An 18,009-nucleotide genomic window follows, 5' to 3' on the forward strand; every position below is an offset into this window, starting at 1 on the left:
GTATTCATGTCCCACTTTTCCCACATCCCCTCCAACATTCATTACTATCTTTTCCTGTCATTTTAGCCTATCAGAGGTGTGTAGTGGTATCTCAGAGTTATATTAATTTGCATTTCTCTGATCAATATGATTTAGAGCACCTTTTCATATGACTAGAAATAATTTATTTCTTAATCTAAAAATTGTCTGTTCATATCCTCTGATCACTTATCAGTTGGAAAATGGCTTGAGTTCTTATAAATTTGAGTCAATTTTCTATATATTTTAGAATTGAGGCTTTTATCAAAACCTTTGAATGTAAAAATATTAATTTTGTTTGTACAAAAAATTTTAACTTAATATGATCAAAATTATCTATGAAATGTTCAATAATGATCTTTACTTCTTTGGTAACAAATTACTTGTTCCTACATGGATCTGAGAGGTAAACTATCCTATGTTTTTAAAATTTATTTATAATACCGTTCTTTATGCCTAGATCATGAACACATTTTGACCTTATCTTGGTATATAGTGTTAGGTGTGGGTTTATACCTAGTTTTTACCATACTTGTTCCTAATTTTCCCAGAAGTTTTTGTCAAATACTGAATTCTTATCCACAAAGCTAGGGTCCTTGGGTTTGTCAAACACTAGATTGCAGTAGTCATTGACTATTTTGTCCTGTGAAGCTAACCTATTCCACTGATCAACTTTCTATTTCTTAGCCAATACCAAATGGTTTTGATGGCAGCTGCTTTATTATATAGTTTTAGATCTGGTATAGCTAGAGCACATTTATTTGCTTTTCTCTTCATTAATTCCCTTGAAATTCTTGACTTTTTATTCTTCTAGATGAATCTTGTTGTTATTTTTTTCTAGGTCAGTGACATAGTTTCTTGGGCATTTGATTGGTGTAGCACTAAATAAAAAGAGTAGTTTAGGTGGTATTGTCATCTTTATTATATTCTCTCAACCTATCCAAGAGCATTGGATACTTTTCCAGTTGTTTAGATCTGACTTTATTTGTGTGAAAAGTCTTTTGCTCATATAGTTCATGACTTTCCCTTGGCAGATAGATTCCCAAATGTTTTATACTATCAACAGTTACTTTACAAGGAATTTCTCTTTTTATCTCTTGCTATTGGACTTTGTTGGTGATATATACAAATACTGATGATTTATGTGGATTTTTTTGTATTCTACAATTGTTCTAAAGTTGTGGATTATTTCTAATAGTTTTTTCTTTGATTCTCTAGGGTTCTCTACCTACACTATCATATCATCTGAAAAAAGTGATTTCCTCATTACCTACGCTAATTCTTTTCATCTCTTTTTCTTCTCATTGCCAAAGCTTGCATTTCTAATACTATATTGTATAGTAATGGTGATAATGGTCAACCTTTTTTTTTTAATTTTTACATCAATATTCATTAGAGAGATTATTCTATAGTTTTCTTTCTCTGTTTTCATCCTATCTGGTTTAGGTTGTTAATCCAGTTCACTATCTGCTTTTGCTTTATGTGAGAGTTCATCCCATTAACATTTACAGTTAAAAGTACTAATTCTGTATTTCCAGCCATCTTATTTACCTCAAAATTATACTTTACTCTTTCCTTTTCCCCTTTACCTTCTCCTCTGTATTTTACTTTTGAGCACCACTTGTCTCAAGCAGTCCTCTCTCTTTAGAGTTCCTCTCCTTTTCTTATACTTTTCCTCTACTATTTCTGTTTTCCTTTTTATTAGCCTATCTCACCCTTTTTCCCCTTTCCCCTTTCACTTTTTTGATAAGGTGAGAGAAGTTTCTCTGTGTAACTAACTATGTCTAATATTCTCTCTTTGAGCCAATTTGATGAGATAAGATTCACAAAGTGATCATTTCCCTCCCTTGTTTCCCTCAATTATAAGAGGTTTTCTTTGCCTCTTCATGAGATGTAATTTCCCTCATTTTACTCCACTTTCCCCTTTTTTTTGATAAATTCACCTTTTTATTTCTAGTTTCTTTTTTATATTATAACAATAAAATCAAATTATACATGCACTATCTATATGCATAATAGAGATTCTTTTCTTATTACCTTTTGTGCTTGTCTTGATTTCTATATTTGAAAGCCAAATATTTCATTGTGCTCTGGTCTTGTCATCAAAAATAAATGTAATTAACATGTTTCATTGAAGATCCATCTTCTTCCCTGGAAGAAAATGCTCAGTTTAGTGGAGTAGTTAATTCTTATTTGTGTTCCAATTTCCTTTACCTTTTGGAATATTAGTTCCAGGTTCTTTCATCCTTTAAGGAGGAAGCTGCTAGGTCCTGAGTAATCCCTATTGTGTCTTCTTAGTATTTGAATTGTTTTCCATGCAAATAATGTCAAAGCTAAACGATTGGAAAAAATTATGTGCTCATAGATTAAGTGCTCAAACAAATATAATAAAGATGACATACTACCTAATCTATTTATATAATGCTGTACCAATCAGAATCCCAAGAACCTATTTTAATGACTTAGAAAAAATAACAACAAAATTCATATGGAAAAACAAAAGGTAAATAATTTCAAAGAAACCAATGAGAAAAAAAAAGGCAGATAAAGGTGGCCTAGCTGTACTTGGTCTAAAACTATATTATAAAGCAGCAGTCACCAAAACCATTTTATATTGGCTAAGAAATAGACTAGTTGATCAGTGGAATAGGTTAGATTCACAGAACAAAATAGTCAATAACTATAGCAATCTCGTGTTTGACAAACCCAAAAATCCCAACTTTGGGGATAAGAATTCACTATTTGACAAAAACTGCTGGGAAAACTGGAAATAAGTATGGCAGAAACTAGGCATGGTCCCACACTTAACACCACATACTAAGATAAGATCAAAGTGGGTTCATGATTTAGGCATAAACAATGAGATTATAAATAAATTAGAAGTACATAGGATAGTGTTCTGTAAAGGGCTACAACTGAGCAAAGCACTTGGATGATGGAGCATGTGAGACTAATTGCAAATTGGACAATTCTCTATTAACATGTTTGAAGGATGACCCTCCCCAACTATCCAGCTGGGTGTGGACAAAGAAGGGGAAGTGATATGAGTGGATGAAGTAGTAGGAGGAAATAGAGGCATTCTCCTGGCTGTAGAGAGAAAGAAAGAAGGTGTGGAGATTGCTAGATCTAATCCCCTCACCATGACTGCACAAGACTAAGAATAAAGACTTTTTATTATCCTGACTCTGGCTAATTTTAAGAAATCCAGGGTCCCAACAGTTTTCAGTTTTCCTCTTAGATTTGTAGAGAAGGAAGGAATTTATGACCAAAGAAGAACTAGAGATCATTATTGATCACAGAATAGAAAATTTAGATTATATCAAGGTATTTGAATTGTTTTGTTTTGTTTTGTTTTGTTTTCTGCCTGCATGCAATATTTTTATCTTGGTTTGATATTTCTGAAATTTAGCCATGATATTCCTTGGAGTTTTAATTTGGGTCTCTTTCAGAAGATGTTTGGTGAATTATTTTAATGTCTATTTTACCTTCTAATTCTATGATATCAAGGCAGTTCTCTTTGATGATTTCCTGAAAAATTTAAGTCTGAGGGGGACAGAGCCAAGATCACAGAGAGTTTCTTTCTGACCTTCTCTTGTGACCCTCAGAATAATTAGCAAATTTAACCTCTGAATTAATTCTGGACTGGCAGAATCCACAAAAATTGGGAGTGCAACACATTACCAGCAGAAGATAATTTTTAAGCTATCTAGAAAAGATCAGTTTCAATCCAGCACAGAGGGAGATGAACCAAATGTAAACTGGCTGATTAGAGGTGCCTCGGGCAAACAGAACAAACCTGGGATGGTGTGGGTTCACTGGCTAAAGAATAGGGAGGAATCCACATCAGTGTTGGTTATTCTGCCCTAGATACTATCCAGTAGATGAGAAATTATAAACATCCAACATTGTAGAGGGCTGAAACTCTGAATAAGATAAGAGGGTACTTAAGAGTTCCTATTCAATGTGAGATAATGGATCTATTAGCATATATTTGGATGATGGCTTTACTCACCATTGGTGCTTGCTGAATTTTTGGTGGTGAGATAATCTTAGTCAAGGATTGGAGGGCACAGAAAGAAGTCATAGTTACTTGCCAGCAGGACAAGGAGGAGAGAGGCTGGAGATTTCCTGACTCCAGAATCCAGGATACTTCTTTGGCAAGCTGTGTGGCAGCTTCCCTGTCTCCTTTACTTCTCCCCCTAAAGACGAAGGACTTTGTTTTATCCTGACTCTGGCTGATCTTGATGCCCTCCAGGGAGCTAGCCTATACTTTACACAACACAAATACAAAACGTAAATAGTGAACCCCAGAATTTCAGAATCCCATAAGGCCTGTCCACGTCCCCCTCCCCCAGCATCTAAAGTCAGTCGGGGCAGTTGCTGCTGCTTGTAGAACAAGCTTAGACAGTCTCCCTTGCCCTCAAAACATTTCTCAACTTTTTTTTTCTTTTTTTCTTTTTTAAATGAGTGAAAAAGCAAAGAAAACTCTGAATATAGATAATTTTTATGGTGAAAGAGAAGAACAGATTTCAAACCCTTAGGAGACTAAACGAAGATTGTCTCCAGATGATATAAAAGGATGATACAAATTGGTCTCTATCATACAACACTCTCCTAGAAGAAATTATAAAAGGTCTTAAAAGAGAGCTGAAACAAAAATAGGGAAAGGGAATGAGGACTCTACAAGAAGGTTTGAAAAAGGAAACAGAAATAATCTGAAGAAAATTCATTACAAAATGGACTTAGTGAAATGGAAAAAGCATATGCCTCCTTAAAAATAGATTTGACAAAATGGAAAAAGAAACTCCCTGAAAAACAATATTTGTGAAATTGAAAAAGAAAATAACTCTTTTAAAAATAATTTGTGAAATAGGAAAAATCTATAGAATAAAACAACTCATTTGAAAATTCAATTGGACAAATACCAAAAGAACTAAAAAAAATGATAATTCACTAAAAATCAGAATTCAACAAATGGAAATGAATGATTCAATGAGAAATTAAGAATCAGTCAAGCAAAACAAAAAAAAATTAAAAATAGAAAAAAAAATCTAAAATAGCTACTTGGGAAAATAACTGACTTGGAAAATAGATCTAAGAGAGACAATTTAAGAATTATTGGATTTCCTGAAAACTATGGGTTCATGATTTAGACATAGTGATATTATAAGTGATATTAGAAGAACATAGAATAGTCTACCTCTCAGATTTGTGGAAAAGGAAGGAATTTGTGCCCAAAGAAGAACAGGAACTCATAATTGAACACCAAATAGATAATTTTAATTATATTAAGTTAAAACATTTTGTACAAACAAAACTAATGCAGACAAGATCAGAAGGGAAACAATAAAATGGGAAAACATTTTTACAAAGAAGATTTCTGATGAAAGCCTCACTCCTAAAGTATATAGAGAACTGACTCAAATTTTTATGAATTCAAGCCATTCTTCAACTTATAAATTGTCAAATGATATAAACATACAGTTTTCAGATTAAAAAAATAAAACAATTTCTAATCATATGAAAAGGTGGTCTACATCACTACTGATCCGAGAAATATAAATTAGGACAACTCTGAGATGCCACTACACAACTCTCAGATTGGCTAAGACAACAGGTAAAGAAATATGACAAATGTTGGAGGGGATGTGGGAAAACTGGGACATTGATACATTTTTGGTAGAACTGTGAACGAATCTAACCAATCTGGAAAGCAATTTAGAACTATGTTCAAAAAATTATCAAACTATGCATACCCTTTGATCCAGCAGTGTTTCTATTGGGTCTATATCCCAAAAAGATCTTAAAGGAAGTTTAGGGACCCAAATGTGCAAACTGTTTGTAGCAGTCCTTTTTGTAGTAGCAAGAAACTGGACACTAAATGGATGCCCATCAGGTAGAGAATGGCTGAATAAGTTATGGTACATGAATGTTATAGAATATTATTGTTCTATAAGAAATAATTAGGGAGATGATTTTAGAGAGTCCTGGAGAGACTTACATCATCTTATGGTAAGTGAACTGAGCAGAACCAGGAGATCATTTTACAGAGCCTCATCAAAATAATACGATGATCAATTCTGATGAATGTAACTTTCCAACAATGAGATGAGTGATGCCAGTTCTAATGATCTTGTGATGAAGAGAGCCATCAACACCCAAAGAGAAAACTTTATATCACTACATAACATTCTAATTCTTTTTGTTCTTGTTCATTTGCATTTTGTTTTCTTACTCAGTTACTTTATTTGATCAGATTTCACTTGTGCAGCAACATAATTTTATAATATGTATGTATATATACACATATTTTAGCATGTTTAATATATATTGGATTGATTGCCATGTAGGGGAGGGGGTGGGAAGAAGGAGAAAATCTGAACCAAAAGTCTATGCAAGGATCAATGATGATAAATTATCTATGCATATCTTTTGAAAATAAAAAGCTTTAGAAAAAAATTTAAAAGGTATTCTATGCACGGTCACACTCATAAAAATATATATAGTTGAGATTTTTCCTTCATAAAATATTGCATTTGTCTTTAAAAGAATTAGTGACCTTAAATATTTGAATTGATATATCACTCTTCAAATTTCATTTGTTTCTGCATTAAGTTAAACTTACATTTATTTACTTTTCTTGACCTTTTCCACATGTGTACAGTATTCTCATCAGATATTTTCTCCATTTTAATTCAAATATGGACTTTTCAGTGGCCTGATTTCTTGAAGGTTAAATTCAAAACTCTTCTTCTTCTTCTTCTTCTTCTTCTTCTTCTTCTTCTTCTTCTTCTTCTTCTTCTTCTTCTTCTTCTTCTTCTTCTTCTTCTTCTTCATTTTAAATTTACAGTTTCATGCTAATTTATATGTTTGTAAAGCATAATAAAATTATATTTTTGATATTTTTTATCCTAGCCAGTAAATATTTTAAAATTAGATGCAAATGGATGTTAATATGTATTCTACAGAGCATTACCTAAGATGATTTTCCCTAACACTGTTGCTTAGGATGATAAAATATTCTACCTTTAGGTTAAATGTACTATAGTTTCTTGAAATGCGCTATCCTGAGGAGACCTCTTTCATATTGCTTTCAACCTGTGTGAATTGATTTGGATTTTAAAGGAAAGACAGATCAAACTTAAAATTCTAAGAGTTAGAAAGGAGTTCTTCAATTTTGCTAAGGTAAAGTCTAAGATAATTCTTCTTTCCTTCTTCAATATCATTTTTTTTTTCCTTTGCACATGTAAGGAAACATGATCCAGGAGACATGAAAAATATCATTGGCATATTTTAATTGGGAATTATTCTTTGATCTTCCAAACTTTATCTATGGAATTAATCTTTGTCTTATTGATTCTTCAACACAATATTTGTCTTCACTGTTCTTGTTCAGGCAAAATATACACTTTATTTTTCCTGCCATAAACTCTTTACCCCTCTTCCTTCTTCCTTTACATTTCATTTCATTATTCCACAGATTGTTCATAAACAGTTCTAAATAAGTCATCTCTCCTCCATTCAAAATCTTCTGTGGCTTTAGAATAAAATAGCCTCAGGGAGTATTTAATGCCCTTCACAATCTTACTTGTCTCTACCTTTCAGATTACTGACCTTTATTCTAATCCAATAGTCTTGAAATTGCTTTCCTCTTACAAGATTTTATTTTTTGTGTTTGTGTCTCAGTACAGTTTGTCTTTCCCTCATGTGTGGAAGTCACTGTCTTCTCAATGGAGTTTATGTGTTTCCCTGAGTCTCATCAAAGTTATTTGTGTTATAATTTTTTAACATTCAGATTTTAAAACTTTCAAAATAGCTGTGTAAGCCATAATTCATTGCAGTCATTATTTCTTCAGTCGTCACTTAGCCATATGAAAATTTAACTAGCTGGCTTTTGAGGGCCCTTTCAAGGAGTGAATAGATAAGAAAATTCAAAGTCTGAAGAGAGAAATTTGAGAAGCTAGAGAGAATTCACAACTGGGGGATTAGTAAAGATAATATATGGGAGGTGTTATCATGAACTGTATTTCAAAGGAATTTGGGATCCCTAAAAGATGAAGGTACCAAGAAGCTGAATTTCACATACAAGGAGCAAACTCAAGTTCAGGTATCATATGCAAAATTCTTATAAAATGTATCAGTGAACACCCAAGGGCTCTGACTTGGATTTTGGAAGCTGTCAAAAAGCCAGAGATGAAGCAGTGAAGTAAGTAGAGAACAAGAAGATTCATAAGAAGTAGGAGCCAGAAGATATAGAGGACTTTCAAATGAGAAAGTTGATACTTCGTATGATTTGTTTGCTCAATGGAAGAGAGTCATTGTTATTGGTTGAAGAAAGAGGGGGGCAGCTATCATTGAAAGGGGGAGAAGAAAGGGAAATAAAGGGAATAATCATTCATATAGTTCAAATTATGAACCAGGGACTATGATAAATGTTTTATAATTTTTTTCTAATTTGATCCACCTAACAATCCTATGAAATAGGTACATTTTTTCACTTTCTGCATTATCTCCATCTTGCAACAAAAGAAACAAAATTAATCAAAAGTAACTTTTCAAAGTTATGTCTAAATTTAAGTCTTCCAGATTCCAATATATTATCCACCATGCTTCTTATGTCTCTTCAGTAGAAGAAAGCGGAACTCTGCTACTGTTAATGTATATTTTTTTTTAGTCATCTCTAAGGAATAGAAACTTCTCAATAATTACTACATTGCCATTTTCTTTTCTAATCTGGGAGAAATAGGAAGTTTCCCAAGTTTGGTATAACTTTTACTTTCTTTCAATAAGTTACAGAAGAGAAGAGGTTTGGGACTTATTTGACAAAAAGAATTGATCTGAGAAATTTGGCATTCATTTCATTGAAAATTATTATATACTATAATGATGCAACAATTATCCATTATCATGTAAAGTAGATAGATGTGTCTTTACATTAGTAGAAATATATATAAAACAGCAAGCAAAGTCATAGTTTCTAATTTTAGAACTGGTAAGAATGTCAGTGGAGACTCAGGAACATTAGAGCTGTCTCAGGGACCATCAAAATCAAATTGGCTTGCAGAGCCTAGGAAAATAAGCATGGATCCATTATGAAGACTACTATTGTAAGTACAATTTTATTGATTAATCCAACCAAGATAGAGGAGCCTTGTTATAGCTTACCTATATCACACTGAGTATTCATGTTCATTAAGTGTATACTTTATTATCCCTAAATTTTAAATACTCCTCTCTTTTAATTTTTTCCTCTCTTTTTGTTTTCGTCTTTTTTTTAAAGTCCTATTTTCTCCATAAAACCTTTCTTTTTAACTTTTTACCCTCTGCCATAACTATTTGCATATATAAAATTGTGTATATGAATACACATATAAACATTGTGTTATGTATACATATATGTGTATTTATGTATATTAATACATATATGTATGTAAATTATGTATGCATAGTATGTATGTGGGTGTTTAGCATGAAAAGTATCACCTCAGCTAATTTTACATTGTCTATTCACCAAATATATAGTGTAAAGGGCCGAAACTCTTGAGTCAATGCACTGAGGTCAGACAATTGAGCACTTGAGGCTAATTACCAATTGGACAATACTCTATAAGAATGTGCTTGCCCTTCCTACTATCCTGTGCTGGCCCAATCATTTGGTGTACACAGAGAATTGTGGGAAGGATTAGGAGGTGCTGTGAGACTAGCCAGACTGACTCTGGGTGAGAGATGAAGAGGTGACGTGGCAGAGATTCTGCTTCCATCCCCTTGACTTCTATCACTGAAGACCAAGAATAAAGACTTTTGCTTATCCTGACTCCAGCTGATTCTAAGGCATCCAGGGTGCTAATGTGGTCATCACGATATAGATTACCAGGGATGCAGATATACATAAATTCTTATATGCATATATATATATACATGTATATGTATATGTATATGCACACATGTGCCTATATATATGTATGCATTGGTTACCTGGTGACATGTCTCTTCTTCCTTGAAAAAAACATAGGCCTTCTGAATTCACAAAATCCATACCTTGCATTGTAACTATTGTTATTTTAAATTTATAAAGCACTTTGCATTCACTACCTCACTATATTCTCATAACAGCCTTTCTGGACATATAGGGTTAGAACAATTCTTTTATTTTTAATCAAAAATGAAACTAGCTTAAGTGTTCATTATTAATTGTTCATTATCACAAGGCAAATTTATGGCATAGGTAGTAGTTACAGATCTTCTAATTTCAGATGTAACATTATTTTATCTAGGATAAGAAATACTTACTTATAAATTTCTTAACTTTTTAACTTTCACCTTAATAGAGTTTATTCCTGACCAGTATTATGCTTTTCTTACCATTATACAAGAATTTTATTCTATTTATTCTATTCCTACCCCTGTTTATTTGATCTTCCCCTGAAGTTCCTAAATCATTTTAATTAGCTATCCAGTTTATTTTTCTAAGTTTATATGTGAATCTAAGTATTCCTAACAGCTCCAGAGTTACCTCAGATATTAAATAAATCAAAATAACAAAATATCAAAATTAAAGGGTTCTTGAGTCCACTTAGTTCTAGCAGTAGCTGAATAAGAATTTCTTTCAAATCATACCAACTAATGGTTTTCAAGTTCAGGCTACACCATGTGACATTTAAAACTTTGAAGAAACCTAATTTCTAGCTATTCATTTTATTAACAATGCTTGCCTTTTATTAATAAAACAGATCAGAGGAATGTCAAAGTCCTTTCATGCCATGGGTTCACAGTTTATTTACTTTTGGGAGAATGAGAGTTTCTGAGGGGAAATGAACTCAGGCTGGTTAACAATTAATGAGAATGAATATTTCAGTGAGAAGTGAGAGGCTGAGAGAATGACATCATATTACTCTAGTCCACAGAGACTATCTCTACAACCATATTGCCCTGAGCTTTGGGAAACTTAGACAAAGGATCTATCTCCATCCAAACTTGTTTGAGCAGAAAACAGTGGGCAGGGATACAATTTATATTAGAAATCATTTGGAAGATTTGATGACATCTGATCTTGACTTAGGAAAATTTCAATTCAATCTTCAGAGAATGAACTATAAAAATAAGGGCTATAGAAAAAAGGGAAACTCTGAATGTCCTCAAATCATTAGTTGTTAAAAAGAAGCAAAGCAGTTCTGGGTGAGAACCAAGATGACAGAGAGAAGCCAGGAAGCAATTCAAACTTTTACAATTTTCCTTGAATATCCCCTTAAACTGAACTGATGGAATGAAACTACTCTGTAATTCAGGACCAATTCAAAGAACCTCAAGAAAAGACAGTCTCATTGGGGTTAAAAGGTTGCTCAACCCAGCTCAGATGATATCAGGGAAAGCCAAGGAGACGGTCTTGATTACAATAGATCAGCAACTGTGACCCTCTAATCTGACTTGAAAGCAGAGCAGGACAGTGGGGCAGCCTCCACTCTCAGCTTAGAAGGCAAATTACCAGTGCTGGAAACCAGACTATTGCCTAGATAGAGCCTGGATAAAACCTACTATGAAAAAAATACCAAACACCAAGGGCCCCTGTGCTCAAAATTAAAGCTCAGAGCTTCACAAGAATCTTTGGTCAATTTTTGCTCTACCCCAGAAACAGAACTCAAGCTGAAAAGTAACAGAATGAGAGGGGAGAGAAAGGAAATGAGGAAGAAAAAAAAATAACCTTTACCATAGAAAATTATTATGGTGACAAGACAGAACAAAACACCAACTCAGAAGACAAAATGTTCACAGGGGAAAGCTCACATAGATATATAATTTGGTTTCAAGCCCAAAGAAACTTCCAAGAAGAAGCTCACATAAAAGATTTTAAAAGGCAAATAAAATAAGTAAAATAAAAATTGGGAAGAGAAATATGATGTATGCAAGAGAGAGTCAAATGCCTAGAAAAGGAAGGACAAAATTTGATTGAAAAAATTAATTATTTAAAAAATACAGTAGGCCAAATTAAAGGAAAAAAAAACACTGAAGAAAACAACATTTTACAAAGTAGAATTATTCAAATGTAATAAAGAGATACAAAAGCTAACTGAAGAAAATCACACCATAAAATCTAGAACTGGCAAATGGAATCTAATGACTCTATAAGACATTAAGAATCAATTAAACAAAAAAAAAAAAAAAAAAAAAAAAAAAAAAAGAATGAAAGAAAGAAAAATGTAAAATTCCTCATAGAAAAAACTGCAGCTATATAAAATAGATACAGAAGAGAATATTTAAAAATTATCAGTTGGCTGACTCCAACATTGAGATGAACTAAATCAGTTCCAATAGAGCAGTAATGAACTGAACCAGCTACACCCAGCGTAAGAACTCTGGGAGATTATTATGAACCACTACATAGGATTCCCATTCCCTATATTTTTGTCTGCCTATATGTTTGATTTCCTTCACAGGCTAATTGTACACTGTTTCAAAGTCTGATTCATTTTGCACAGCAAAATGATTATTTGGACATGTATACAAATATTGTATTTAACTTATACTTATTATATTTGTTCAACCTATCCAAGAATACAATATATTTTTTACAATTGTTTAGACCTGACTTTATTTGTGTGGAAAGTGTTCTATAGTTTTGCTCATATAGTTCCTGACTTTCCTTTGGCAAATAGATTCCTACTATTGACAGTTATTTTAAATGGAATTTCTCTTTGCATCTCTTGCTTTTGGACTTTATTAGTGTTGTATAAAAATGCTGATGATTTATGTAGATCTATTTTATATTCTGCAACTTTGCTAAAGTTGTGGATAATTTCTAATAGTTTTTTTCTTTGATTCTCTAGGGTTCTCTTACCTACACGATCATATGATCTGCAAAGAGTGATAATTTGATTTCCTCATTATCTACCCTAATTCCATTCATCTTTTTTCTTCTCTTATTGCCAAAGCTAACATTTCCAATACAATATTAAATAGTAAAGGTGAGAGTGAGCAACTTTGTTTCACCCTGATCTTATTGAGAATGGTTCCAGTTTATCACCATTACATATGATGCTTGCTGATGGATTTAAATAGATGCTACTGACTATTTCAAGGGAAAGTCCATTTATTCCTATACTCTCTAGTGTTTTTAATCAGAATGGATGTTGGACATTATCAAATGCTTTTTCTGCATCTACTGAGATAATCATATTTTTTATTAATTTGGTTATTGATATAGTCAATTATGCTAATAATTTTCTTAATATTGAACCAGCCCTGCATTCCTGCAATAAATTCTATTTGGACATTATGTAGTATCCTAGGGATGATTTTCTATAATCTCTTTGCTAATTTTTTATTTAAGATTTTTGCATCATTATTCATTAGGGAGATTGGTCTATAATTTTCTTTCTCTGTTTTCATCCTACCTGGTTAAGGTATCAGTACCATGTCTGTGTTACTCCCTAGTTTTTCAAATAGTTTATATAGTATTCAAGTAAACTGTTTTTTTAAATGTTTGCTAGAATTCACATGTAAACCATCTGGTGCTGGGGAATTTTTCTTAGGGGGTTGATTAATACCTTATTCTAATTCTTTTTCAAAAATGAGACTATTTAAATAATTCTCTTCTGTAAATCTGGTCAATCTATATTTTTTGTAGGTATCCCTCCTTTTACCTAGGGATAATTTATCAAAATATCAAATTTATGGATATAAACTTGGGCAACATAACTCCTAATTATTGCTCTAATTTCCTCTTCATTGGTGGAATGTTTTTCCTTTTCACTTTTGAGAGTAACAATTTTATTTTATGCTTTCCTTTTCCTAATCAAATTAACTAAAAGTTTGTCTATTTTGTGTTTTTTTTTCATAAAGCCAACTTTTAGTTTTATTTATTAATTCAATAGTTGTTCTTTTTTTACTTTCAATTTTATTAATCCGTTCTTTTCTTTTTAGAATTTCAAGTTTGATATTTGATTGGGGTTTTAAAATTGTTGTTTTTCTAGCTTTTTTAGTTTCAAGCTCAATTCATTGATGTTCTCTTTCTCTATTTTATGCAAGCAAGCATTTAGAGATATAAAGTTTCCCCTTATTAACATTTTGGTTGCATCCTAAAATTTTTGGTATGTAGTCTCATTGTCATTCTCTTGGATGAAATAATTAATTGTGTCTATGATTTGCTACTTCACCCATTTATTCTTTAGGATGACATTATTTAGTTTCCAATTACATTACTTTTTGGTCTATTTTCATGGTCTTATATTGCATACGTTTTTTATTGCATCATCATCCGAAAAAAATGCACTCATTATGTCTTTCTGCATTTGATTTTGAGGTTTTTATGCCCTAATGGTCAATTTTTGTGTACCTTTCCTAAACTGCTGAGAAAAAATAAACTCCAAAGATTTATCATACCTAACTTTTCTAGCATTTTATTTACCTCCTTTATTTCTTTCTTATTTATTTTGTGGTTTGATTTATCTAGTTCTGAGAGAACAAAGTTGAGCTCCCCCACAAGTATAGTTTTGCTAATTATTTCTTTTTTCATCTTTCTTAACTTCTCTAGGAATTTCCATGTTGTACCACTTAGACCACATATGATTAGTACTGATATTGCTTCATTATCTATGGTACCCTTTAATAAATAATTTCCATCCTTATCTCTTTTTATTGGATCTATCTTTGGTTTTACTTGATCTGAGATCAGGATTGCTACCACTGCTGCTTTTTTTTTTTTTTTTTTCCTTCACCTGAAGCATAGTATATTATGTTCCAGCCCCTTACCTTCACTCTGCTTTAAATGTGTTTCTTGTAAACAACATATTGTAGGATTCTGGCTTTTAATACAGTCTACTATCAGCTTCCATTTTATAGAGGAGCTTATCCCATTCACATTTACAGTTAAAATAACTAATTCTGCATTTCCTTCCATCTTATTTACCCAAGGTTATACTTTTCTCTTTCCTATCTCCTTTTCCTCATCCCCAGTGTTTTGCTTCTAATGATCACCTTCCTTAATTGACAAACTCAGAAAACTTAGTTATAATAGATTTCTGAAGAAAATTGAATAGATGACCTCTATTCCACTTTAGAGCTCCTCCCCCTTTTTAACACCTTTCCCCTTCATCATCTGTTTTCCCTTCTAATAGTCTTTCCCATTCTTTCCCTCCTACTTCCCTATAAGGTGAGATGTTTCTTTGTGATACCAAATATGTCTGATATTCTTTCTTAGAACCACATTTGATAATAGTAAAATTCATATAATGCTCATCCCCTTCCCTTCTTTCCCTCAATAATAATAGTTTTCCTTGACTCTTTGTGAGATTTAATTTCCCTCATTTTATCTCCTTTCTCCTTTTCTTCCAATATGATCTCCTTTTCTCCTCTAGTTTCCTTTTCATATTATCATAATAAAATCAAATTATACCCACATTATCTAAGTATACCCATAAAAGAAATACATTTCTCAAGAGTTCTTTCCTGTTTAACTTTTTATGCTTCTCTTGAGTTCTGTCTTTTGAGATTAAATTTTTTGTTCAGTTTTGTTCTTTTCATTATAAATTTCATTAGAAATTAAAATTTTCATTTAGAAATACGTAAATAATTAGGTATAATTCACCTTATCATTGAATGTCCATTTTCTTCCCTTAAAGCCAATGCTAATTTTAGCAGTAATCACAGTTCCCTTGCTTTTCAAAATATCAGATTCCAGGCTTTTCAGTCCTTTAGTGTGGAAGCTTCTAGGTCCTGGGTAATCCTAATTGTGTCTCATTGGTATTTAAATTGTTTCTTTCTGACTGCTTGCAATATATATATATATATATATATATATATATATATATATATATATATATATATATATATATATATATATTGGCATGATAGTTCTGAAATTTGTCCACTACATTCCTTGGGCATTTAATTATAGAGTATCTTTCAGGAGGTGATTGGTGGATTCTTTTGATTTCTAGTTTACATTCCAATTCTAAAATATCAGGGCAGTTTTCTTTAATGATTTCCTGTAAGATAATGTCTTTGTTCTTTTATTCATCATGCCTTTGAGGAAGTCTAATAATCCTTAGATTGTCACTCCTAGATTTATTTTCCAGATGAGTTATGTTTTCTAAAAGATATTTCATATTTTCTTCTATTTTTTTTTGTTTTTCATTTGACTGATTCTTGAAATCTTATTGTGTCATTCACTTCCATTTGTTCAATTCAAATTTTTAGTGTATTATTTTCTTCAGTTACCTTTTTTAGATCCTTTTACAACTAGCCAATTAAATTTTTTTGTTCCTTGGATTATTTACTTTTTTTTTTTTAAGTTTTTTATTCATTTTATAATTATAACATTTTTGACAGTACATATACATAGGTAATTTTTTACAACATTATCCCTTGTATTCCCATCTGTTCTGAATTTTCCCCTCCTTCTCTCCACCCCCTCACCTAGATGGCAGGGATTTCCATACATATTAAATATGTTATAGTATATCTTAGACACAACATATATGTGCAGAACCGAATTTTTTTGATATGGGAATGTTGTTTTTGTTGTTGCTAAAGAAGAATTGGATTCAGAAAGTAAAAATACCCTGGAAAGAAAAACAAAAAAATGCAAACAATTTGCACACATTTCCCAGTGTTCCTTCTCTGGGTGTAGCTGATTCTGTCCATCATTGATCAATTGGAACTGGATTAGATCTTAATTATGTTGAAGATATCCACTTCTTCCATCCAAATATATCCTCATACAGTATTGTTGTTGAAGTGTATAATGATCTTCTAGTTCTGCTCATTTCACTCAGCATCAGTTGATGTAAGTATCTCCAAGCCTCTCTGTATTCATCCTGCTGGTCATTTCTTACAGAACAATGATATTCCATAATATTCATATACCATAATTTACCCAATCATTCTCCAATTGATGGGCATCAATTTATTTTCTAGTTTCTGGCCACTACAAAAAGGGCTGCCACAAATATTTTGGCACATACAGGTCCCTTTCCCTTCTTTAGTATTTCCTTGGGATATAAGCCCAGTAGTAGCCCTGCGGGATCAAAGGGTTTGCACAGTTTGATAAATTTTTGGGCATAATTCTAGATTGATCTCCAGAATGGCTGGATTCTTTCACAACTACACCAACAATATATCAATGTCCCAGTTTTCCTACATCCCTTCCAACCTTCATCATTATTTGTTCCTGTCATCTTAGCCAATCTGACAGGTGTATAGTGGTATCTCAGAGTTGTCTTAATTTGCATTTCTATGATCAATAGTGATTTGGAACACTCTTTCATTTGAGTGGAAATAGTTTCAATTTCATCCTCTGAAAATTGTCTATTCATATCCTTTGACCATTTATCAATTGGAGAATGGCTTGATTTCTTATAAATTAGAGTCAATTCTCTGTATATTTTGGAGATGAGGCCTTTATCAGAACCTTTAATTGTGAAAATGTTTTCCCAATTTGTTACTTCCCTTCTAATCTTGTTTGCATTAGTTTTGTTTGTACAAAAGCTTTTTAATTTGATGTAATCAAAATATTCTATATTGTGATCAATAATGATCTCTAGTTCTCCTTTAGTCACAAATTCCTTCCTCCTCCACAAGTCTGAGAGGTAAGCTATCCTATGTTCCTCTAATTTATTTATAATCTCATTATTTATGCCTAAGTCATGGACCCATTTTGATCTTATCTTAGTATGTGGTGTTAAGTGTGGGTCCATGCCTAGTTTCTACCATACTAATTTCCAGTTTTCCCAGCAGTTTTTGTCAAATAATGAATTCTTATGCCTAATATTGGTATCTTTGGTTTGTCAAACACTAGATTGCTATTTTTATTCACTATCTTGTCGTGTAAGCCTAACCTATTCCACTGATCAGCTACTCTATTTCTTAGCCAATACCAAATGGTTTTGGTGACTGCTGCTTTATAATATAGTTTTAGATCAGGAACAACTAGGCCACCTTCATTTGATTTTTTTTTTTTCATTAATTCCTTTGAAATTCTTGATCTTTTGTTCTCCC

General features: G+C 32.2%; 1 long non-coding RNA gene across 1 annotated transcript in view; it reads right to left on the reverse strand.

Annotated features, from left to right (window-relative positions):
- Positions 1 to 1,380: 1,380 nt before the first annotated feature.
- LOC141549489 (uncharacterized) overlaps positions 1,381 to 18,009 on the reverse strand; it is a 194,053-nt gene continuing 177,424 nt past the window's right edge. Inside the window, exon 3 of the long non-coding RNA XR_012484367.1 lies at positions 1,381 to 2,169. This is a non-coding gene — a long non-coding RNA (uncharacterized LOC141549489). The remainder of the gene's footprint in view (positions 2,170 to 18,009) is intronic.

Source organism: Sminthopsis crassicaudata, chromosome 1 (genome assembly GCF_048593235.1).
Source record: "Sminthopsis crassicaudata isolate SCR6 chromosome 1, ASM4859323v1, whole genome shotgun sequence".
In the NCBI taxonomy this organism is placed as follows: Eukaryota; Metazoa; Chordata; class Mammalia; order Dasyuromorphia; family Dasyuridae; genus Sminthopsis; species Sminthopsis crassicaudata.